Consider the following 27,111-nt stretch of genomic DNA (forward strand, 5'->3'; position numbering starts at 1 on the left):
ATGTCATTTTTGCTATCTTTCCTAAATCCTACATTAGATCAATTTTGTGTGAAGTTGGGACTTCCTTGCCCTTGGTTCTCTTCCATGAAAGCGATCTCATCTACCCTTCATAAATGTCTCAAATTTCTTCATTATGACAAATCTTAACTATAAATCATAGCATGTACCTAGTACCAACCCACACATGCACTAGTTCAAAACTTCAACAACAAGTTGGACTTTTAGTTTTAATTCACTTATTTTTCGCGAGATAAACATCTTTTTTTTATATTTATAAAATTATAATCAACCATAATCAATGTACAAATAATTAATGGAACAAACTAAATTATATATATATATAGAGAGAGAGAGAGAGAGGGAGAGAGAGAGAGAGAGAGAGAGAGAGAGAGAGAGAGAGAGAGAGAGAGAGAGAGAGGCATTACATAAAAAAGATCACAAAACTAAATTTATTTCCATTGTTTAACAAAATATTGAAATAACGTAGCTCATAGACAAAAAGTATTTGAAAAACTTTCATTAATAAAAATGAAATAGAAATCATTTTTATATCCATAAGAGGCAAACTGAAACAAACTGGAATTTGAAAAATTACCATTAATATTTATGCTTTGGAAATTTATAATTTTTACATGTCTGAGACTTGAGTCCCTCAAATACTTTAAAGCAAAAATGAGTGAGCCACTAAGCCTGTGAGGTTTTGAGGACATAGGCAAAAAAAAAACTACTAGGGGGTTGGGGCTAGGGCATAAGTAGTGGATGGTTTACCCTAAGAATCTGGCCCTCCTTTCATGTAAAATTCTTCAGATAGCATAAGCTGAGAGTATTCTTCAAGCCACATGTAGTTTGGAAAGTTGTCCAGTAGAAAACATTTCTGAAGAAAGTCCCTGCCAATCCGCACCCATTTCTTATGACGTGTCAACTACTCCTCATTCAGGTTTAGAAGAAATGGTTGCCTGGCCAGTGGCACTATTTGGTCAGGGAGGAGAAGCTTGGATAATTTACTTGCCCAAGGGATCCCCACCCCTACTTCTGCAAGGACGACAACAGTAATGTCATCTCCAAGGAATTCTTCTGTAAACACCTTCCTCAACAGCATCAACATATCCACCTTATCTCCTCCGAGGTCCAGAAGAGATGCCAAGAACCGAGATGTAATGTCTATGTTAACATGGTCTCTATTTTTGTTTCGCAGAAAGTGTCTACCCAACACCATCCGCACAACCTCATTGGTGAAGGACCCAATCTCCTTCCAGACTGATTGGTGGGTTGGGTCTCTAACGGAGCCAAAAAATGCCCTTTGGTCCTCTACAGAAATGCTTCTCAAGCAGATGGGAGTGTCCATCTTGAGAAATTAGATTACCAAATTAAACAACCTGAGCCTATAGACCTAAACCAAAGGCAGAATTTAAATACCGTGAGCTCCGACGATTTATCTATGAAATGGCAAAGGCTAATTGAAGATGAAAGAAGAAGATATTGTATATAAATAGTTGAAGCTCTTGATTGTAATAATTACTTCTCTAACCATATTAATTGCTTTAAATTTTTTTAAATCTTTCGTATCTCTGCAAATCTTTCTCATAAATGCACTAGTGTGAGAAACTGGAAACAACTATAAACCAATACCAAGTTGGCAAGTACCACATTGGAAGTCATGGGGACAGAGTGGACTGCAATTAGTGACTAGATATATATTAAATGACCGATATTATCGATCATGACATTTGATACGTGTCTATTGAATCCAATTCCATTCCGTGCACTTTCTGATGAGCTATGTTCTCTTCAGAAATTTGGGCCAAAATAAAACTTTAGCCATTGATCTATGATCATCGAATGGTTTAAAATCATTGATGGAGTTTAGGTATGTGTCACCCTTCACATGTCAAAGATGCCACGCTTATTGATACATCGTGTAGAGTCTGGAATCAATGTGATGTACTGATGTGATGTGATGTCTCTTATCTATTAATGGCAACAAATTCATGAAATCGCCAATAAATTATATATTTTTGCATAAATAACAAAATATTCGCCAAAACAAATTAAATAATTTTCAAGCGGTGGATAAAAATCGCCAATACATTTAAAGAATTTTTCCTTCGGAGTAAAAATTTTCGCCCATATAATTATATATTTGTTCCTTTTAACAAAAATTATTCGCCTCCTACAATATATATTTTCCCCATAGAACAAGGTATTATTCTCCAGAAATTTATGGAATTTTCGTACCCTAGAAAAAAATTGCCAATACAAAATAATTTTTCTCCCTATTTTGAAAAAAAATTTCGCCATCAATATGAAAATTTCCCCAAAAAAATAATGTCTGATTCACCAAGATTTTGCACATTTTCCCGGGGGGTGGTTTCTTAAAGTTATCCCTACTAGTGGTGATCATATTCGAGACTTGGCGGATGGAGATCATTGCTTTAGAGTATGGACCTATATTGGGTTCTAGTTGATCTAGGTTATGGACCGACTTAATGAAGCATGTGGATTAGACTTCTCGATATGTTTCTGGGATGTCTTATGTGTTGGATATTATTTGTTTTGTCTAAGGCTGACATGTTTTGTAATTATGTAATTGGCTTATAATCTGGTGGCCGACCTGATTGTTATGGTTGAGGGTTTGTATATATAGATGTAAGATCTCATTGTAGATCATATGGTACAAGCCCCTCAATTGTAATTCACATACTTACTGCTGAAATATTATTTGACTATGGGTAAGCTTCCCACCATAGTTTTTCCCTTTATCAGGTTTTCCACGTATACATCTTGGTATCATGTGGATGGTATATATTCTGTGATTATTGTTTATGATTAATTCATTTAACTGCTATTCCAGTATTTGGTTTAAGCATTCTGGTATTAATGTTTTGGGTTTCGATATTAAAGTTTTAATTTCTTAAGGTTCCGATAATCTATGACAACTAATTCCCCACCCCCCTCTTAGTTGTCTTCCATTTATTTGAACTATCTAATAGATATTGTCTTCATCTGAATCACACTTAATTCAAGTCAATCTGTTCAGTTTCATCGCTTTAAATCAAGATGGACATACTATTTGCTCAATCGGTTCTAGTTCAATCAAGTTCGGAAGTTTCATCTCTTCGCTCAATCTAGTTCAATCAAATTCTAGATCGAAACTTGTTTCTTGGTCCATCAAGTTCAAGATCAGTATCTCGCTCTTTGTCAGTCCTAGTTCAATCAAGTTTGGGATCAGTATCGCTTTAATCAATTTGTTCAGCTTCATTGCTTCAAATCAAGCTGAACATCTCACTCTTCATCAGTTTGTGATCCATCAAGTTCAAAACTAATAATCTATTTGACATTAAATTTTCTTTGAATCAATGCGCTGCTTGCACATCAATTCAAAGAGGGGCAAATGTAATACCCTAAAATGGCCATCTAAACCATGGGCCCCTAATCTTGACTACATCACCAAGATCCTAACCAAAAGTAATTAAATCAATCATGAGCACCTAAATCATTAATGTCACATGGCAAATAAATCATTCTATATTAAATAAATAATCATTTAATTAATTAATCATTCCAAGTAAATTATTTTAATCAATTATCCTATTTATTTAATTAAATATCATAGCATATTTAATTAATAAATCAATTTGACATTAAATCATCAAAAAAAGGAATTAATTTGAAAAATAATTAAAATTGAGAAAAGAAATAAAAAATGAATTAAATTGAAAAATCTCTAAAAAGAAATTAAATCAATTAAATCAATTAAATATCAAAATTGAATAAAATATGAAATAAATCAGTTTTTTTCTGATTTTATCTTAAATTTAGTTCAATTTCCTTTTAAGCTGAGAAAAGCAGCCAATCACATCAATTCACCTGGATTGTGCTTCCTCTTGGATAATCTTTGTTGTTCATCATTGATTGATCTTGACCATTGGTCTCTCTCTGAATTTTCTATAAATTCAGGCTCTCATCTCTCATTAAAAAAAACCTGGAGATTATTGTTATTATGTTGTTTTTCCTCTAGGTCCATTGAGAATATTGCATTAGCTTAATCATATTGCTTGAATTATGTTAGTTTGATTAAAATCATATAGATGGATAAATTGCTTAAATCATGTTAGCTTAATCTTGCATATCTTACATCCATTTAGCTCAATTTCATACTCATATAGATTAAATCCTTCGTTTAGGTGTCGTCTACTCACTGGTGTTGCATAAAGAAATATGAGAGCAAGACTAAACTCACATCTACTAGAGGGCAATAAGTCGCTTTGTAATGGTTTCATTATTCATTGATTATTGATTTACTAACCATGCATCTAATGACTTAATTGAAGTGTTGTGTATTTAGATACAGATACAGATACAGGTCCACTTTTCATTCACACACACAAGTACAACCATTGAATATTCTATGTGGTTACTACCATAATATTAGTTAACATAAAAATTTCATTGAATCTATAACCAAGCACTATATGGTCCACATCATGTAGGAAATTCTTAGGAATTCAATTCTCTTATTACCTAGAAACAAAATGAGATAAATATTGGAAGTTCCAAAAGAGAGACCAAATTTAAAAATAACTTGTGTTTCAAATTTAATACTACATTAAAAAATATTTCAAATCAATTTGTATTAATAATTGGGCCCTACCCTAGCTTTATATGGACATGCATCTTTAGCCATGTAAAATATTTTGGAGTTGAATACTTAGCCCTTTCTCTAGAGTGTGTAACAATTATTATACACACTAATGAATTGGGTGTTGAGTATTAATTAGTTGGATCTAATCAATGGAATTTTATTAAATAAAGGTGAAATTTCCCCTATTTAATCTATTAGAGAGGTGATTGAAGGTAAAGGTAGTGGTAATGTCATTGTATAAAAATATTATTCACAACACTAATAGATCCTTCCAAAGAATAGCACCTACTTTTAATTTCTTCCACTTGTTCATATTCTTACGATTTTCCTTTTACATCTATATTTTTGTCACTATTTAAAAAAAAAAAGGTTATAAATAAAGAATAACCCTATATGCAATAATACAATATTTATTTTTTCTGAAGTTGGATATGTCCAAGGCCTATGACAGAGTGAATTGGCAATTCCTTTTCAGAATTATGAAAGCTTTTGGGTTTGGGGAAAAGGTGATACAGCTATGTTCTCAGCTGACTAGTACTACCTCTTCTGCAGTTATTATTAAGGGATCTCCCTTTAGTTTCTTGAAAATTTCTAGAGGCCTAAAACAAGGGGATCCTATCTCTCCTATCTTGTTTACTATCTTAGCTAAAAGTTTGGGCAGATTTATTATGAGAAGTGTGGAGGAAGGGAAACTCAAAGGCCTTAAGCCTTCCTCATCCAACTTAACCTATACTCATGAACAGTTCGTAGATGATTCTATTACCATGGGAGAAGCTACCATAAGAGAACCCAGAAATATGAAGATTGTCATGGATTCCTATGAAGCTTCTTTTGGGCAAAAAATAAACTGGGATAAGAGTTCTTTGTTCTTCATCAACACCCATGTGGATAGACAAAGAAGGATTGAAAGGATCCTTCGATGTAAAATTGCAGAGTTTCCTTCTACCTATTTGGGTCTCCCTCTGTGCTTAAAGCCTTTGGATAATTTCTGGATGAAGTTGGTTGATAGATTTAATTCCAAACTGGCTTGGTGGAAGGGATCCCTCCTCAGCCAAGTGGGTAAGGTGATGATGCTTAAGTCTACTCTTAAAAATCTGCCTATCTATGCCCTTAGTCTATTTAAGATCCCCAGGAAGTTTGTTGAGGCCATTGAAAGAATACAAAAAAAATTCTTATGGTCGGGAGTGGAAGATAAAAATAGAATCCCTCTTATTGCCTGGAATAATATTTTCACTCCTAAGGCTTTTGGGGGCCTGGGAATAAGGAACATTATGACTATGAACAATGCCCTGTTAGCTAAACAAATTTGGAGAATGAAAGGGGAGGAAAGGGAAAGGAATTCTATTGGAAAAAGAAATGCCTTCATATGCAACCGTCTGATGAAGAATTTATGGATAATTCCTTCCTTGTGGATGGCTCTGCTATTTGGAATGTTGTTCAAATGGCTAAAGCTTGGGTTGCTGCTGGAAGAAAGTGGAAACTAGGTAATGGGAGAATTATTAGATTCTGGGAGGACAGATGGCTAATGGATAAACTGATGGAGGAAATCCCCATTCTAAATGAATGGAAAGACTGATTTAAAAACAGGTATGGAGACCTTGTTAGGGACTACTGGAGAAATGGTAAGTGGATTGAGTTTAGCCAGGTTTGTCTGGGCCTAAGATTTTTGGAGACCTTGCTCTCTTCCAAAATCTTCATGGAGCATTCTGAGGATTGTATGATTTGGAAGGAAACTTCTGATGGGCGATATTCTATTTCTTCAGTTGTCTCTATACATTACAAAGTTCCAGATGAGATTCATCTGTGGCCGAAAGTGTGGATGAAGAATTTGACTCCCAAAATTAATATCTTCTTTTGGATCTTTATCCAAAATAAGGTGCTAACCCTTGATAATCTCCATAAGCATGGATTTTTTTTTCCCAACAGGTGATATCTTTGCTGCAGGGAGGAGGAGTCTACCCACCATATCCTATACCAGTGCTTTTTCAGTTAGGATATTTGGAATATAATTCTTAATAAGTGGAAGTTGAGCTGGGTTTTCCGGAACTCACTGGAAGAGTTCTAGCAACAGTGGTTTTTCCCTAGCTCTAATTCTAATAATGTTGAGCTCTAGAAACTTATTCTCCCCATTGTCACCTGGAACATCTGGAAGGAGCGTAACAACAGGATTTTTAGGGAAAAAAGTGCGAACCTTGAAGTGGTGGTGGATAAAATTTATAGAGGGATCCATGATTGCTTATATGGCATTGATACTGGATTATCTGCTAAGGAAGATTTTAATGAAAGATGGAACCTTTCCAATAGCAGAAATAGCAAGGATAAAGGTAGAGATGGTCTTTTCTAGAGCTTTCCTCCCCAGGGATGGATCAAGGCCAATTTCAATGGGGCATCTAAGGGAAATCCTGGCAATGCTGGATATGGGGGTATTGGCAAGAATTTTGCTAGAGGTTGTCTTGTGGTTGTTGCTGGTCCTTTGGGTAACCAAACGAGCCATTATGTTGAAGCTTCGACTGCCCTTAATACTCTAATTATTGCTAAAAATCTCAATCATGACAAATTATTGTTGGAGGGAGATTCTCTTAATATTATTAAATGCCTAAAGGGTGAAGCTGAGCCTTCGTGGTCTATCGAAAATATCATTTTTAAGGCCAAAGAAATTATTACTAGTTTTAAAGTTGTTTTTATTAAGTATTCTTTTAGGGAAAAAAATGTCATCGCGGACGATCTTGCTAACCTTGGCATTATATCCAAAAAACAAAGCATATGGAATGGTGAAGATAATCTTGATTTCAATATTAAAGTACTCATTAGAAAGGACATAATTATGGGGAAAGAAAGATTGCATTTTAATCATGGTTGTATTAATGATTAAACATCAAAACTTTAAAAAGGAGATGATAGCTTGTCAGAAGGGCAGAGTTTTAAATAAGAATATTAAAAATTTGCACGTTCTGTGGGTGCTTATTTTCAAGTGTCTGAGTGTCATCTTAAAGCTTGCTTCGAATTTGCTGAAGCAGAAAAATTGCAAAACGAATTCAAGAATGGGAGGTGATCTTAGAAGAGAGGAACCTGATAACCTTTCTAGATGGTTAGAGATGCCCAAGGTCTAGACGAAGCTAGAGAAGGGTTTTATGACATCGTTCATGGAAAAACTAGTAGATTATGATAAAAGAAGAGTTAACTTGGTGGTTACTAGAGTGATTGAAAACTGGAAAAATGGCACTTTCAAAATCCATGGTGTCAAATTCAAGCAGGACGTGGACCTCATCTCTACGGTCACAGGTATGCCCCATACTGGCCTCAATTTCTTTAGGGACCTGAAAGTCTCCAATAATGTTGTGAAGCTCTTTCCGCACAAAGATAAGGAGAGAGCTAAATTAGGCAAATCATCTGGGAGGTATTATGAAGCGTCTAACATTAAAAAAAAATGGGGTTTTGTGCTTAATGTCATTATGGAGTATATCAATGTGGAGGGTTGCTTCACTAGGATCCATACATATCACTGTGTGCTTTTGAACCACTTTAGGCATGAGAAAAGGGTGTCTTCCTTATTACCTTTTCAGGTCCTTGTCGCGCTCATTGAACAAGCACAATAAGAACCCCACTTCTCTTGTGCTACATTATGGTCTTATTTTGCTCATTTATGAGCATTGTAAGATTTTGATGATTCAGGAAAACAAAAGGTTATCAGTATCCTCGGGAAAAGGCAAGAGGAAAAGTGAGGATTTTGGGCCCAACAAGGATGAGCAGAAACAGAGTAAAAAGGCTAAAAAAGGCTCTATGGAGAAAAATGTGAAGGACACGGAATTGAGCCATAAACATAAGGATGTGGAGGTTGATCCTGAGTATACGGGAAAAGAAGTTAGTGATATGGAGACTAATGATACTGACAGGGCGGAGAGCTAGAAAGATGAGGAAGTGGGGGAAGAGGAAGGAGGAGAAGAGGAAGATTTTGATCAGAACAACTCGGCCAAGGAAACATCTAGAATAGACAGTGGTAATGAGAAGGAAAAATAGGAAGAGGATGAGGGTAATAAGTAGGAACCTACCCACAGTGCGAGCCCTGGTGACCTCAACAACCAGCCGATGGAGGAGCTAGATAACCAGAAAAAATAGGAGGAAAAGGAAATGGAAACAGAGCTGAACAAGCTTAAGGAGGATACAAACATGGAAAAGGATAGAGCTGGTGATGAGATGAATACTGGTATGCTTATCCTGGATAAGCTTAAGAACCAATCTGATGCTCGTCTGGGTTTCGATAGATGGGTTTATGAAAGAATTAATAAAATGGAAAAAAGGGTTAAACATCAGGAAGAGAGGGGATAGAAAGGTGAAAGCAACCTGGAGCAAAGGAAAAAGGAAATGGATGAAAAGGTGGAGAAACTGGAAGTTCAAATCAGCAAGTTGGAGGAAGGGAAGGCTGCCATGAAGAACTTGTTGATTCTGATTCCAGAGATCCTCAACTCTATGACCAGGAACATGGAGGAAATATCCAAACACCTTGATGGTCCCAGCCCTACCAAGTCTATTGTGGACCTTGATGCTGAAGAGGCTACTACTGAGGCTAGGAATCTGGATAGTGCTCCTAGAGGTGCAGTTAAAAGGACTGGGGTGAGCTTGAAAAAGGCTACCTCGGCTTCATCAAAGGAAATCCCTATCCTTAGGGAGAATATCAAAGAAATGCAAGGGATTAGCGAGAAAGTGGCTAATGCCCTTATAAACATAATGTAGTGTTTCTAGTTGTTGCTGGTAGTGTTGGACTTTTGTGTTGGCTTTTGCCCAACACTTTGCTGGTTTTTTCACAGTCTTTCCTGCTTAGTTTCTTAATGCTTTTATCTTTTATGGTTCCTTTGTAAAGGGTTTTGGGGTCCCTTCAAAACTTGGTTTTCCCATAATCAAAAACCAAGGATTCTTCACATTCAAAGATATAGGCTTATCAGTGCAAGTAGTGCTTTGAGTTCATCTATATTGATTTTCTTGCCATCTGTTCTCTTAAAAATGTGAGTATTGATACTAGCTCCATTGTTCATGGTTGACTTTCATAATAGAGAAAACATAAATTCTATTCTACTGGCATAATTTTAAAGTTTTCCTCATAGTAAGGGTGTTGATAGAGATATTTGGTATTCTTTTTTTTCCTTGAGATTTTCTTTTTCCTTTAGCAAAATATTTATTTTCAAGAATATTAAGAAGTGCCTTTGTCTTCTTGATTAAACTCAATCATCCTACATGCTCAAATGCTAACTCTAGAAATAAAATCCCCAACATTGTAAAGACCCAGTTGTTCATGAAATGAATTCAATTAGACCTGATAGAGCATACTATATTTGTTGAAGCTTCTTTTATTTTCCATACAGTTGATCTGATTTTAATGGGTTGTAATGCATATACTACATAGGTCACATTTACCAAGAGATGTCAAAGATGACTCTCACAATTGGTATTTTCTATTAAGACCATACTTAGCGCCAATGTTGCCAATATATGTAGATACAAAACATAAACTCTAATGACTGGCATACAATTATCACAAGTTACAAGTAGATCACCATTAAAAATCAACATAATAGCATATAATATATATTTTGAACCCAAATGTGCAATAATTTATTTTACTTTATGTAATCTCAGGACATACAAAATATCCCATATTTTACTTTTCTCCCACCTCGTTAACATCAATGAAACATGTCCTTGTATCTTGTATCTCCTGCATCTGCTATTGCTAAGTATGATATTCTCTGCACTATCTTTGTTTTCCTCCACTTTTGATACCAAGCTTTTCTGCTTGTAAAATTCTTACTCATTTGAGACAACATAACACATACCATCTTAAACTTCTTCATTATGTTATTCGAATAGATATACAAATTTGTATTCCTCTTTATTGTTATAGTATCTCCTGCATCTGCTATTACTAAGTATGATAGTCTCTGCATTATCTTTATTCTTACTTGAGCGCGAATGGCTAGACAAATGTGCTACAAATGTCCTGACTTTTTTAATAATTCACAAAAGCCCCATAATAAAACTCTTAAGACTTTATGAGCTATCATCTCATAAAATAATATCCCTTGGTGGATTTTTCATTATAAGATTTTAAAATATTAAAAACTTTGTGGTCATTGCATTGGGAAATTGACAGCACTAGCATGAAAGAAAAGTTGGTCATAAAGCCAAGTTCTGAGCCCTAGAAATTCTTAAGTGTTGTGTTTATATCTCAGCAACTAAAATAATATAATAATAATAATCAATGGTTGTGGTTGTCATCATAAAAATATTGCCCTGAAAGTGAAATTGTTGTATTTTTGGGTTTGTCATGATAAGTTTATTTATGACTCGAATTTTAAGCTATTGAACAAAGGGTTAAAATATGGAATATCTAATCTCTAACTGTTCATAATTGTATAATAATAATCATTATTAATATGATTATTATTATTTATTAAGGCTTATTAATTTTTAACCTAAGCCGCTTGATCTCTTTTAATAAATCGATGGTAATATACATAAAAATCATAGCGTGCCATGAATGATGCATTCTCTGGAAAAATAAATAGAAGGCCCAATTGCAATTTTTTAATAACATGTGACATTTTTTCAATTTTAGACATCATTTAGAGTTGGATCTGAGTTACCCTAGCTGAGTGTTACATTGAGGAAGTAAAATTTAAAACATATAGGGTACAGTATTAGCAAAACCCTAGTGACTAGAAATTCAAGTATTTTCTTTTTTGTTTAGAGCCTGATTACCAACTTTCAAGGCTTGTTATGAGCACCACATACAACAAAGGGATCACTGGACATTTTTAAAGCTGTTCCAACTATTATGGGTCTGATATTGCATTTTGACTATGTGCCAAACCTCAAGTACAGATCCGGTTGGCAGATTTGTGCAGGCCTAACCTTATTAATATTGTTGTAGACTTTGTGAATCATTGAAACAACTCATATTATCGCCCTACACCTCATGTTCATAGTTGGGACAATCATATAAAGTCATAGCAATGTGAGGCAGTTGTAGAGAATGCAAATCAGTCATAATTCAATGCATTTTGTTTTTGATAGAGATAAATGGGTTTTACAAGGACCCGAAACCTAAAGTTTTACAATAGTCGGCCAACAGCCAAACTGGCAAGAAACAACAACAAAATAGGGGAGCAACCCTGAACAAAAACAAAAACAAAGGAAATGCAGACAAACAAGCCAAAGTAAAAGAAAAAGATCTCAGTTAAGCGGGAGCACTAGATCCTTATTCTTTTGGATGGAAATCCTGTTGATTTCCTCAAGCTCCTCCATGATGAATCTAGAGGTACCCTTGTTGCTCCTTTTGATCCTGGTTCTGGAACTGGGTCCAGTGGTTTTGCTGTCTCCACCAGCCATATCATCTCCTCCAAGATCTTTCACCAGATTATTGTGATAGGATCTATAATCAGCAACTATGTCATTAATCTTTTCAAGCCCCTTAATGATGTTGTTCATGGCTTCTTTACTAATGTCGACCAGCTTATTGAGATTTTTCTTAATCTCAGCCATGGATTGTTCCACCTTATCAATCCTTTGTTCATGATTGTGTTTCATCACCTCAACATTCTAGGAGAGTTTTTGAGTCATAATTCAGTGCATTTTGTTGTATTGACACTTTCAGACAATTTGTGAGGCAGTTGTAGAGAATGTAAATATGTCATTATTCAGTGCATTTTGTTGTATCGACACTTTAAGACAATTTGTGAGTGGGTTTGGTTATGTAAAAAATTTGAATTTGTATTACCATTTCTTAGTGGGTAAATTGGTAGTTTGGGATTTATAAGTTGTATCCCTTGCTAAATGTATTTCTATCATGCACTACCAGCAGCAATATATCATTAAGTTTCTACTTTGAATTTAATAGATTTTCAATAAATGGGGGTTTTATGGTAGCTGTCAATAAGCTTGAGTTAATACAAGAAATCACAGTAACCTATTAATGCAGTTCATTGCTAGGCTGATATTTGACTCCAAAACCTCAAAGAATAAATAAAGATCAAAATACTGTAAAATATTGTTAACACTTTAATTTTGATCTTTATTCGTTTCCTATGCATTTCATATGCATATTTGTTTATGAATTGGTCATGTTTACCAGTTAATAAGGTGGTGTTTGATAGTGTAAATTTCATTAACAATATCTTATAATTTTCTTGGATTACTTTATATGCTATCATTAAATTTAATTGAGTTAACTAGAAACCCTTGATCTAATGGAAGAGAACATTACAAGGATGACAGTAACGAGTCACAATGATAAACCTTATCCCTGGTTCCAACTCAATAGTGTGTTGGAATCCCTTGTTTGGTGGAAGTCTTGGAGGCATATCCTCAGACACAAAATCATAATTACTCAACAAAATTTGGATATTTGGAGGACTATAATCCACCCCTAAGTCATTGGTACCTAGAGGTAACCTTTTAATGGTGAAGATAGTTGCCATCTGTCTGACTTGATCCCATCTCAAATGCCTCTCTATTTGATAAGTTGTTACCTATTGTATTGAAGCATCTATAACCCACTTGATGACCTTTCATCCTTGTTCTACAAAGCTAAGTGTCATCGTGTGAGGGTTCTATCGAATGTAACCATTTGATGCCCATAACTATCTAAGCTCCCCCAAGCAGAATGCTATAAAATCAATGGATTATAGTGTGCCCATCCAACACTACTTTTAACTATCAAATTGCCTATTTGTAGGCCAAAGAATACCTATTTGCAATTAACACTTCGAACCCTACAAACTCTTTAACTTTCACGCTGCAATGTGCTATGACAATTTTCTCAATGCAGTACAGTAGAGTGGAAGTTTTTTTTTGGTTTTAAAAAAAAAATAAAAAAATTGTTTTCGATCTTTTTTGTTTCTTGAGCAAAAATATTTTTTTATTCATCTTTTCTATATTAAATTTTGTATTATTCTTAGGTAGGAATACTTAAGTGGTTCCAGAGTTGTGATTCTGCCAGTCTATGACCTGACATTATTAGTAATTTTTGGAAGAAAAAAAATGACATTCAAAATTCACTACTAATTTCTTTCCTTCAAATAAAAAATGGTCTGGTATCATCACAAGTAAATGGTCCTTCTTTTTCAAAATGCCTACACTGACATTGGCAATGGTAAGCATGGAAGAATTTTCACTTTCACTAACCTATTTTCTCATTTTATAAACTAATTACAAATCTAACTTATTTCTTTCAAAGCAAGGAGAAGGGCCTCACCAAAGATAAATGTTTTGGCTGTGCTAATATTCATGTTGTTAATTTTGCATGTTTTCGAATGCAAAATCACAAAACAATGAGGAAGCCCACAAAAAATTTCAAGAGTCAGGAAACCCACAGATATTGCATATGCTGATATATATGCTTTCTTCTTTCCCAATGATTCTGATAGTTGCATTTATAATTATCTGAAATTTGACTTATGATTAAATCAAAATAAAAAATCCATTCAATCTTAATACTACTTCACCACGCCAAACAACCACACTTCCTTCCTGCCACTGCTCCACAGGAACTTCACTGCTTCCAGCTCTTGTTTATATCATATTTAGATTGCTAATAGTTACTGACAATCTTTCGTATAGCCTGTCCACCGAAATTTTTTTAAAACATGACACACGTGAGAGAGTTTCCGAGTGTGACACAATTCCGGTGGGGACATGCATGATGGATGTGAGAGACTTTCCGAGCATGAGACAATTCTGGTAGGGCATTTTCCGCCTATCGACTAATTATATCGATGATATCGAAATTTTACTATAAAATTAGTATTAAAACTTAACTATCTTCGATCTATTTTGGATGGTTTTCAAGATCGAAACAAATATTAACTATTAATTGGTTTGTTATTCAGCCATCTTTGATTTTATTTTCGATAATCTTTTCTCTTCCTTTGTATGTTAATTGCTCCTTTTCTTTTCTTTTCGATCATAATATGAGCAAGGGGAAATTTTGTTTGGACTTTATATCGATTGGATCATTATTAATGTAATGATTGCCTGAAGATAAAGAAGAATATTAGTCACATTGGTACAGTAGAAAACTGATCTTCTATAAATGATTTTTTTCATAGCAGCTACCTACTATTTTATGAGAATACACAGTAATAGAACTTGTGGAATAAAAAGAAAAGAAGATTATGGAGATAATTTTATCAAACTCACGTAATATAATTATTATTTATCAAAAATGTGTATAAAGCAATCACAAATAGATTAAAAAATATTTACAAGTAGTTCTATTTGTTATTGTTCATACTCTCTATAGAGTTGTTGTTATATATGCTCTCTCTAGAACTGTTAGATGTATTCACCTTATTCGATTTGTTGTTATTATTCTACATATATGTTTTTGAGTTGTTGTTTTTCTTATAACCAGTATTTTTCAACTCTCTTTTATTCTCTATCAACTACCTCCTTATTCCTTATAAAAAAAATCCATTGCATTTTGATTTCCATCTACTAATAATTAATTTCCCTCCAAAATTCTTTCTATAAAAAAATGGACACAGATCTAGATGCTAATAACAGAGCCTCAGACTTATGTATTTGCAACATGCTCATTGTACATTATCAAAGCCACTATATATTTCCTTCAAAGCTAACTTTGTAAGATTTCTAAAGTTGACTATCCATTATAATCTAAATATCTTTGAAACTAATTACATATGAAGGGACTACAAAGGCTTAAAGTTGTTGTCGTTATACTCATGATACTCAAAATACTTCTTAGAAACTGCATGTTATTGACCAAAATAAAAATGAAGTACTTGTTATGATTATTGATTATAAAAAATTTTACACCCAATGTTAGCATCTGCATTCTGATATGTTAATGTTTGTTTGTTATCACCAATTATACATAATCGATAGTATTTGCTTTTTGGTTCGTTCGTTTATATTCAAGTCATTTCATGAACAACTAAATATGATTTGTTAATATCGGTTATGAAACTAATTGTATTAATTGTGTAGTACTCATGCCCTAATCAGACTTTTTAAACCCAGTTTGACCTTGGTTGACTTTTTAGTGGCCTACTTGGATGGTTGATATACCATGTTGTGATGTTATATTTAGGTGTTATGCTTGATGTGTGTATCAATGAATGTTGATTACGCATTGATTCTTATGTATGATTAATTGTTTATTTGATTCGTATTATTAACCTTGGGCTAACACTTTCATTGAATATGTATGTATGCATGTGTGGTTCGTTGTTGCAGGAGATTGCAAGTACAAGTACCATGTAGGTACGGGGTATCATCTCCACCTGGCTTCGCAGGTCTGAGCATGCCTTATTGGTCTGATGGAAGTGGATTAGGTAGTCATAAGACCCTGTGTTTTACCCTAGTCGTGCTCAAGTGAGCGATGTCATTCATTCATCAATTTCCTTTTGTTGGGTGTGTGAGTCATGTATTTGTTTGGTTTTCTTGAGTTGCGTGTTGTGTGTTTGGTAAAATTGACTATTAAATCCTAAGTATTTAATTAGATTAAATATATTTTTACGCATTCATAAATAAAAGGGACTAAATTAAATAGGACCCCTTTGTGTGATTAATCAATAAATCAAATTGTTTAATACATATTACTAGCAAATTTGATTTATTGTATTTTCAAATTGTGAATTAAATGATTTGTATACTTTTTTGTAAAAAGGTTATTTAGAAATTGGAAAATCAATATCTTACCCTTATTTGGCATTTTAAAATAGAAATGTTAGCTTTTAATTAAAAGGGAGAAAATTATAATTAAATTTTGGAGAGAAAAGCATTTTTGAATAATGGAAATGATTTTTAATTTGGTAAAAAAAAAAATGAACTTAAAAATAGATTTTAGGTCAAAATTTCTTTTTGACCTATTTTTCTCAAAAAAAAATGGGAGAGTTGTTTTGGATGGAGAAAATTTGGGGCATTTTTGTTTGAAGAAATCTTGTAGTTACAAGCTGGGCTCTCCTTCAAATTTACTTCCAGGATTGTATATGGAGGTAGAATTCTTGTTAATTTCCTTTGTTTTAAAAAAAATTATTGATTTGTTTTGGAAGAAATTTGTATTTGTGTTTGTTTTGTTTGAAAAATCTTTTAGATTTGTGGAATAAGGAAGAGTAGCAATGCGATTTTGAATTTATCCCTCCTTGATTTCATTTCCCATTTCCAAATCAATGTCTGGTTTGCTCAAATTGATTTCAAAATTGAAATTGGGTATGACTGTTCTCAGTGAAAATTTGTTAAAATTGCATATAAATGACGTCAAATTTAGGTTTTAAATTGAGAAATTTGTTTGTGTTTGGTATAATGGGAGTGGAAAATGCTTGAAATTATGCTAGCAAAATTTTGCCAATTTGGGTATTTTGGCATACTGGTAATTTTCAAAACAAAAAAAAATGCATTTCATGGCTTTTTTTGAGTTTAATGGTGTTGAAGTTTATTGCTTTAAAACAAAATTTATTTATTTAAGATTCTAGAAAATTTATTTTCTCAGACTGTTAGAAATATTTGGGGATTGTTTTAAACTTTAAAAAAGAAAATTAAATTAAAAAAAAGAAAATTGTATATATTTTTATGGGTGTGGGGAGCCATGGCTCAACCCATGGCCCATTGTGGATACCACAGCATGTGGTTCCATGGTTGTGGAAACCACAGACCATGATTCTTTATGGTTGTGGAAGCCATAGTCCATGGAAACCACGATTGTGGAAACCACGGTCTATGGTAATCACAGATTGTGGGGACCAAATGCAATCCTTTTTAAAAAAATTAATTATATATTAATTTTTTTTTTTTTTTTTTAAATAATGCCCGGTAAACTTTTTAACGTGACTGGCGATGCTAGCATGACATGCCCTCTAGCTCCACGAGAAATACTTTTGACCTCAAGCTATGAACCGGTGAGGCCACAACAAGGGACCTCATCCCCACACTTCACTTGTTCAAACCCACGAGCACAACGGCCCAGCGAAAACACAAGGCCTGCGATTACAATGACCCAGCAGGGGTTTGAACCTTGGTGGCCGCTTCACCAATGAAGTGTTTTAACCGTGACACTACATGTCCAAAGACATATTAAATTTTAATTTAAAATATATTTAAATATATATTAAGTTTTGTATATTTTTTAATATATGCTCATTGAAATGAAATAATATATGTTATTTGAAAAATTTTAGAAAATGAAATAATATATGTTATTTGGAAAATTTTAGAAAAATAAATAGTATATGTTATTTGGAAAATTTTAGAAAATGAAATAATATATGTTATTTGGAAAATTTTAGAAATGAAATAATATATTATTTGGAATTTTTTGAAATTAAATAATATATTATTTGGGGAAATTTGAAGATGGATAGATATAGTTAGAAATTTAATGACATTTTCACTTAATGAAATATGGATATTAGATGAGAAAATACATTTATTAATGTTTTTTTTTATGTATTGGAAAATAGGCAAAATCATATAATTGCAATTTTGGTATTGAAATTATTATGTAATGGTGATTTTATTCAAATATTGTATTTTGAAATTTAGATGAATTAGAAAACTTTGATCGATTTGTATTTTTAATGATATGGAAAAATGATTGTCATTATAGATTAATGTTAATGCATGTTTAATTTTCTGTATTCGCATTTGATTTCAAAAAATGGCAAGTCCTTGATTGCGAGTGTTGGATATTGTCATGTGGTTGATTTGTAACTAGTCATGTCCTTGATCTCGAGTACTGGTTGTTGTCATGTGGTTGATTCGTAACTGGTCATGTCTCTAATCAGAGAATCGTCAATTAGCACACCTTGTGTGAGGGCTTGTTTGTCCGAGCAATTTTTTTTCCTATCGTATTGAACTTTGTGTACTAGTCCTTGTGTATACCTTGGTTTTGGGAGTTCATTTGATTGTGGTTAAGTGTCATACAAGAGAGTGGCTTTCGAGTGGGGGCCACACCCAAAGTGGTAGAAGGGAAACCCATAGAAAGTGTGTCTAAATAAGGGATAACTTAATAGTATATTAGGGAATTGGTAGATTAAAACACTAAGTAAGATCATTGTGCTTCATGTATGGGATGAGTGCTAGTACAGACTCACGATGCAATGAGAAGGCCTGAAATGGCAAACCAACAACCTTGTCTTCACGAAAGGAAGTGTTGGGTCCACATGAGACTTGGAAGGGGACAGAGGTTCGAGAGAGGTTGTCAGGGTAACCCAGTGGATGGGGTCGGGACCTATGGAGGCTTGCCAGGGTAACCATACCAAGCTATGTGATGACACTCGTCCCTTATGTTCACTAGTGTGTAGTTTGGGTTGTTTTCGCTAGGAGCACTATTGTGGAGTCATATCTGATTGCTTATGCCTTGAGAGTACCTGATATTCATGTTAGACCATGGGATTCTTATGATTGGTTGTGAGGATTTAGTTTCATTGGTGTTCTAGTTGTTCTTTTGTTTTTGCTCCATTTCATGTTTCAGATGGATCATCTTTCTTCTTCTTGGATCATTCTTGTATCTTTTGGGACCGATGTGGTCATATGTATTATTTGTTTTTGTATGCCTTGATGGCAAAATGTAATGATGGGGACATATGTATTATTTATTTCTGTATGCCTTGATGGTGGGATATTATTGATGTGAACCTTATGTATTCTTCACCCTATTATTTATTAGAGGGGTCTTGCAGTTGAAGCAGACCCGGAGATGTAGCCCATTAGGGGTGAACTCCGATATCAATTTGGTGTTGTGTGGTGTATGTGTTCATCTGGTTCCCTTTTATTTTGGATGTATGAATGACATTATGGTTAAAATGTATAATGTAGATTAGATGATATTAATCTTTAATGCTTGTATGAAGTTATCTAATTAGATGTAGTAATATGGATCATGAACATTGTAGGTTTAGTGAAATGCAAAGTATTTATTATCTTATTATGCAAACAAAGCTTGTATGGAAATTAAATGTATGTCATATGTTTTAATTTAAGATTGAATGTAATGTATGGTTAAATTTTGAATGAATGAACTTAATCATGCTATCTATATTTTAACCTATCAAATAAATTTAACCATTATTTAAGTATTATTATGTTTTAAGTTAATCAACTTAATTGGATTAATTAGCGTGAGTTGTGTTAGTGGTGAACCAAATAATCACATTGGGAAACCTCTTAGGTGTTAGTTAAGTCTTCCACTATGTAAACTGGGCTTAATGTTAACTCAATTTATCATTAAACTAATTAAAGTTTTTTTTTTTTAAATTGTTTGCACTCTTTCTAGTGTGTTAGTTTTATTCCTTCACGGTTGTCCTAGTGGGGCATTACATTTGGTATCAAAGCCAAGGTTGCAAACACTGGGATCTCTGGTGTAGCTTGTACCCTTAGTTGGTGTGAGGTGTATAGACCTTATGTTGTATGATTGTCCTCCTATTGTATGCATGTGATTGAGGCATAGGATCTTGAAGATCTTGAGGACTCGTGCTCTATTCTTTTTGCATATTCTTTCTAGAAATCCTAATTGTGTGTAACATGTGTGTGTTCACACCTTGCTTTCACCTTCTTGATGTTGGTTCTTATTGAGTGATTATATGTTCTTTGATTGCTTATTAGATATCTTGGTATTTGATTACTCTTATTACAGAGAGTCTCATATGTACATTCCTTATTGATTGTTGACTCTTTAGACTAACCCATTGGGTTGGACAGTGCTTGTCTTGAATCTGGAAGTATGAAATGTGCTTGTATTATGATTGTGATCTAGCTTAGGGTTGTGAACTTGAAGGAATTGTATGGTAGATGGTGAGCGCTCATGATGTAGTGAATTGAATGTATATCATCCTTTCTCCTCTATCTCTTTAGAAATTAAAATGTTTGTTATATGTGTATTTATCACTTGTGTAAGTTTTCTAATTGCAAAAGAATGGTTGTGACTTCTTGAACCCTTGTGTGAGCCTAACGATTTTACTGTGCATTTTGGTAATAAGAGGGCTATGGATTAAAAATATTATGATGGGTATTGATAGGAAATTGTATGTTTTTCATAAAGGAATTCACCATGTGTATTGTAGGAGTAACATATGAATTTCTATCTTAGGTAATGTGTGATAATGTATGAATAGCTGATATGTGAAACTGTCTTGTTTGTAATAAGATGTGTAAAAAGGGATCATGTTATAGTGGCTAGGAGTGTGTTGATGTGTTTTCATGAAAGATTTCATTATGTGTTCATAATACCGACTCAATTGATGACCTATTTGAACAATTTTATAATGTACTTGCTTTTGGGATATATATAATTGACTTAGTATGAATAGAAGGTGCAAATGAAAACCATGTTTGGTGTGCATGCATAATTATGTATTATTTAGTTGATATCTCCTCTTCCACCTTCTTTTCTTACTTTTAATTCCAAATAAAAGGTTGTATATAATGATGTATTTCGTATTAATTAGGAGTAGAGAGTGTTTTGCAAGAGGTATTTCATGAAAGAAAAGATTGTTTGTTTTCATTTCATTTCGGAAAATTAGGACATTCAATTGCATCCATAGTATTTGCAAATGTCATGATAGGCAAATTGGCATTCTTCTAAAATGGTAGTGAAATGGAAACTGTACAATAAAGATGATAGGCATATAGAGAGAAATTTAAGCATGTTTGTGTGATCTTGTTGATTTTGTGCATATATATGAAATGGGTTGACTATCAAACTCTCTTTCACTTCTCCCTACCTAGTTATAAGATTCTTAGAAATGCTACTAAAGAATGCATTGATTTAAATAGAATGTATATAAAGTATATGAAATTGTATTTTTGTGTTTTGGCTCATGTTGAAAGATGGGAATTCTTTGGATATTGTTGAAATCCTTCTGAGAATGGTTGATTAGTGCTATGGGAATTATAAAGAATTGGAGTACTTGTTTCTAGAAATAAATTCTATACAGTTATTCATGTGGGAAAATAATAAGGACCTCCCTTGAGTAGATGATATTGTGATTGAAAAGTACTCCCCGTAAATGTGAATAAACCAGTACTAGTGCTTTCATTATGCATGGTGAGAAACCAATGCTTGCTATGTGTGCCCATGGGATAGTGAAGTAATCAACCATGGAGGATATGTTTACTTATGAGTATGGGGAAACCATATTGTTTCTGTGATGTTGCATAATTGTTACCCTACTGAGTACCAACCCACAGGTTGTTGACAATTCAGTATGTGAAGGGATACTATCAGAAGCCACCATTCCTCGAATAGTATGGATCGGCATATGAGTAATGGTGGTGCGAAGCGACTTTAGCTTCTCTAATTAGAGGAAAAATATAGCTATATAATGAAACTTTACTAAAGGTGTACTCAATACTTTCCCTTTTTGATGAACCAACTTATATGGTTTATGTGTGCCAGCCTATTCCCCACTATTATTGAGCATTTTGATGGCAGTTCTTGATCAGCATAGTGATGGTGTATCTTGGAGGATCTTTTACCTTGTCTTCATGAAAGGTATGTTATTTCCACATGAGTTTCCAATTGGCAGGCATTGGTAGACATGTGGGTGGACCCTAGCCATGTATACCTCTGGCTTACGGTGAGTATCCTAAGAGGTACGTCGCTATTCATGGTGTGACCTAGGCATGCCATTTTCTATGAGAGACACTGCTATGCGAGATACATCCATTGCATGCCTTCTCTACTTGGAGTATTTCCATTTCGTGTTGAGACACGATGCAGGATGTAGTAGACATTACCATGCGGCCTACCGACTTATTTAGGGTAGAGCCATGTCGCGTGACGACGTGATGCAGGGTGATGTTGAGGCGCACATAGTCATGCCATCTGGGTAGTGTGACTATGTCGCACCACATGATGAGCTATTGTGATAGCTAGACGATTGTTCTCTCCTTCCTCATTGGTGGCTAGGTTCTAGTCACATAGTGATGTTATGTGCAATTATGATATTCTTATTTATTTCATATGTGGACCAGCAATTTATTCTATTTTGACTTTGAAGGTTTAGCCATGATCTTGTGATCTTTTTCTTACTTGATTTAGTGTTGCAATTCTGGATATTTCTTGCCTTACTATTAAAATTTGATGATTTATTATCTTTATTCATCTGTATCTTGGTGGCTAAACTGGTTTATCCTTATTGTTTTTGTACGTTGGTCTTGTGTTGAAATGTGAATTTCTCTCCAAGGATGTATGAGGCGGTCTTGGTTGAGTGTATACGTGGAAGTAGACGTAGGGAACCTTGAGGATAGGGTATGTGAAGTTGTGATGCAGCTAGGATCCACTACCTACCTATGTGTGGTGACTATCTCTTGGAGGCTAACCACCTTACTCAACAAGGGATGGTCATGAGGGTCTTGTATGGAAGGTATCACCGCTATGTGTTTTCCCTAGCACCATCAAGCCCTTGAGTGAGATGTTGGATATATATGTTTATGTATTTTGTTCTGAGATCAAGCACAAAGATGTTGATCGTGCATGTTATCTATGACTGAGCATTAGACATTCTCACATGTGACCTTGTGTATGGTACTTTCTAGTGAGGTGGATGGATATTTATGTGTCAAACATGGAATGAAATATGTATTTTGTCACTATGTTATGGGACATAGACATTGGAAAGGTTTTAATATGCTTGACAAGTATAAAGCAATTGTGTTATATATGTTTTCTTATTTCATGAATGTTAACATGGTTATAGAATTTGAAATTTGAAGCTATTTCTATGAGATGATATATTAGGAAGAGGATGGAAGGTAAAAGAAATTGATCATGATGGCATGTTTTTCTTGTTGTATTTAGTAGATGAGTGCTATAATTTGTTGTTTACCTCAATTAATGCATTAATTCGGTGTGATTAAAGGAAGAAAATTATTGTTTCTTTGCTATGATTATAGATAGCTCCAAGAATAATAAGAAATGTATGAATTTGGATGTATCTTACCAATGGATAATGGCATTCGTAAAGGATTTAGTAATAATGTTTCATTTATCTGTGAAAGGATACTTATGTGCAATTTGATATTTGTTAAATAAGTTTCAGGGCTAATATGTGCTGCATGTTTTCCTTCTAGCCTTACGACTTCCAGGAGTAAGTCGAAATGTAGGGGGGAGGATGTAGTACCCCTGCCCTAATCAGACTTTTTAAACCCATTTTGACCTTGGTTGACTTTTTAGTGGCCTACTTGGATGGTTGATATACCATGTTGTGATGTTATCTTTAGGTATTATGCTTGATGTGTGTATCAGTGAATGTTGGTTACGCATTGATTCTTATGCATGATTAGTTATTCATTTGATTTGCGTTATTAACCCTGGGCTAACACTTTCATTGAATATCTATGTATGCATGTGTGGTTCGTTGTGGCAGGAGATTGTAGGTACAAGTACCGTGTAGGTATGGGGTATCGTCTCCACCTAGCTTCGCAGGTCTGAGTGTGCCTTATTGGTCTAATGAAAGTGGATTAGGTAGTCATAAGACCCTACATTTTACCCTAGTCATCCTCAAGTGAGTGTCATCAGTTGTTCGTCAATTTCCTTTTGTTGGGTATGCGGGTCATGTATTTGTTTAGTTTTCTGAAGTTGCATGTTGAGCATTTGGTAAATTGACTATTAAATCCTAAGTATTTAATTAGATTAAATATGTTTTTACGCATTCGTAAATAAAAGGGACTAAATTAAATAGGACCCTTTTGTGTGATTAATCAATAAAACAAATTGTTTAATACATATTACTAGCAAATTTAATTTATTGTACTTTCAAATTGTGAATTAGATGATTTGTATGCATTTTTGTAAAAAGGTTATTTTCCTCTCTTTTCTGTGTGTAGGTTGCAAGTACGTAGCTATACTTTCGGATTCGGGCTCCATTTGTAAAGGCAGAAAAGCCCTTTTTGTTTCGCAGATTTTTCGAAGGACTGTGTACATTCCTACCACAGTCTAGGCAACTAACAAAAACTATTTGAAGGGAAATCTATAGTGAAACTCTCATCTCTCCTTGGAGGAAAAGGGTAGTTTTCCTCTTGATCTCTCATTCACATTTCACCACATTACATTATGGTGAACCTGACATCTTGCATTCTTTCCTTTGAACAAAATTGCATATTTTTTCATTTGCAAGTTTAAATTTCCTCCAAACTTAGTGGTTAAATCGTTAAAAACCCTAGTTTTAAAAATTAAAATTGAACTTGTGATTTGTAAAAATTGCTTGTAGTTATCATAGATCTGAAAATTGTCTTGTTTATCAAATTAAATTTCTTCATTGTCTTGTTCAATTTGCAAATCAAATTTACAAAATTAAGAGGCTACTGGTTATAACCCTAATTTTCAAAAATTATCTTGAACTTGTGCAAAAATTGGATTTCCATTTAATTTTTCAGATTTCTAATTGTTCTCAGACTTGTTTTCATTCGTACAATTCAAATTTTCAATTTCCCTCCTTTTTCCCAAAATTCAAATTTCAAAATTAAGTGGTGAGGTCATAAAAAGCTAATTTTTAAATTTAATTGGATTTTGTGCAAATTTCAAATCAATTTCATTCACATTCAGATTTCTAAATATTTTCCAAGGTATCCCTATCCATTAGGTTTGACCTTTTTTAAATTTGTAATTCAATTCCTCTTTTTCTTCAAAACCTTAATAGGGTCCTATTTTTACATTTGCGCCTTCATTTTGCCCATCTAGAGGTTGTAAAATTCATCAATTTTGGGGGGTTAGCTTTGAAATCGTCATAATATTCGTCCTTGGAAATTTCAAAAAAAGTTGGTCGGACCATGTGCGTTCCCGCCACAGTCCTCAGCTTTTTTCCTGAAATTTTGGGAGACTGTTATAACTATATATCTAATAGCCTAAATCTAGAAGATTGGCTGATTTTGTTGAATTTTTATCCCTTTAGAATCGGAAATACCTCCAAAATTCAACATTTCAAATTTCAAGAAAAATTTTAAAATTAAGAGGCTAATTATAGTCTGCCCTGATTTTAAAAATTTTGATTTTAAAATTAAGTGGTTTTCCTTGGCCCTAATTTTAAAATTCCAATTTTCTTTCATTTTTGGAAATTGTGGCATCCTCTTCTTCCAACAAAGTTCAGATTGTTTAATCAGTATTTTCTTAAAATTTGCATTAATCAATTTTGTAAGCTTTGCTCCAAAATTCAAAATTCAAATTTTCCCTCTAGTGCATGAGTTTTACCACTATTAGTCCTATCTATCCTATCCTCATTAGATGAAGCATTAGAATTAAGGCTTCCCAGGGTTTAATTACCAAGGAGATGGAGCCTAATTTGGGTGACTTCTTTAATGAGGATCATGCTAATTCTTCCCATCCTAATCATGTCCATATTCAACTTTCCTCATTGGATAATCAATTTGATAGCTTTCAACAATGGATGTCCCAAGAATACCCTAATAGTGAAGCTCTTCCATTAATTAAACGCCTTAAACACATGATTCAAAGTGATAAACATGGAATTGATATATTGTGTGGCATTGCACATATTGTGTATTCTAATGTCATGCCTATCAAAAGTTGTGCCGAAACCCTAGGTTATTCACAACCTTCAACACAAGTCGATCCTTCTATTCCTTTGACTACTCTTATGACTAGTATTCCTACTTTTACCTCCAATATCATGGCTACTTCAACTCAAAGTGTCATTCCTACAAACATTGGTCATGGGGGAAATGCCTCTTCTTCATTTAATCTTTCATGTTTACCTATGTCTTCCATAAGTATTCATGTTATTCCTCAACCAATCAATGTGACACAAGGGGGCAATTCCTTCAACAAATTTGTTCCTCCTTTAAGTGTCCCTTTTCCTATCCAATAATCACCTATGCCTACTTATCATACTATTCCACCACCTTATTCTTAGTCCATGCCTTCTTTCAATAACACCACACCACCTTCTTAATCAACTATGTCTAACATCCATTCTTCTACCGAATCGACAATTAACAATCTTTCTCAAACCATGTCTTCCTTACAACAATAAATTTCTTCTATGAGGCAATCCAAGTTTAGTGTGCCCACCTTTGATGTTGTGAGCCCGTTTTCTCTTGATATTATTAAAGTTGTGCCACATAACCATGTTGAGATCCCTCAATTAGAACTCTATAATGGAAAAAGTGATCCTCTTATGCATGTCAAAATATTTCAAACCTTGTGTAACGATTTTGCTTATTATAAAAAATTGCTTGCAAAATTGTTTACAAGAACAATAAGAGATAAGGCTTTACAATGGAATTTCTCTTTGCCTTCTTATTCTATCACTTCTTTTCAACAACTGGCAAATGCTTTCATCCAACAATTTCAAAACAACATTGGTCCTAAAATCACTTTGACTGATTTAATGCATTGTAAACAAGGTGTTAAAGAAAAAGTGATTGATTTCATTGGTAGATATAAGCATTTGTGTGCTCAAATTTCTTTTCATGTACCTCATAATGATATTCAAAGAATT

The sequence above is a fragment of the Cryptomeria japonica genome, chromosome 3 (assembly GCF_030272615.1).
Source record: "Cryptomeria japonica chromosome 3, Sugi_1.0, whole genome shotgun sequence".
NCBI lineage: Eukaryota > Viridiplantae > Streptophyta > Pinopsida > Cupressales > Cupressaceae > Cryptomeria > Cryptomeria japonica.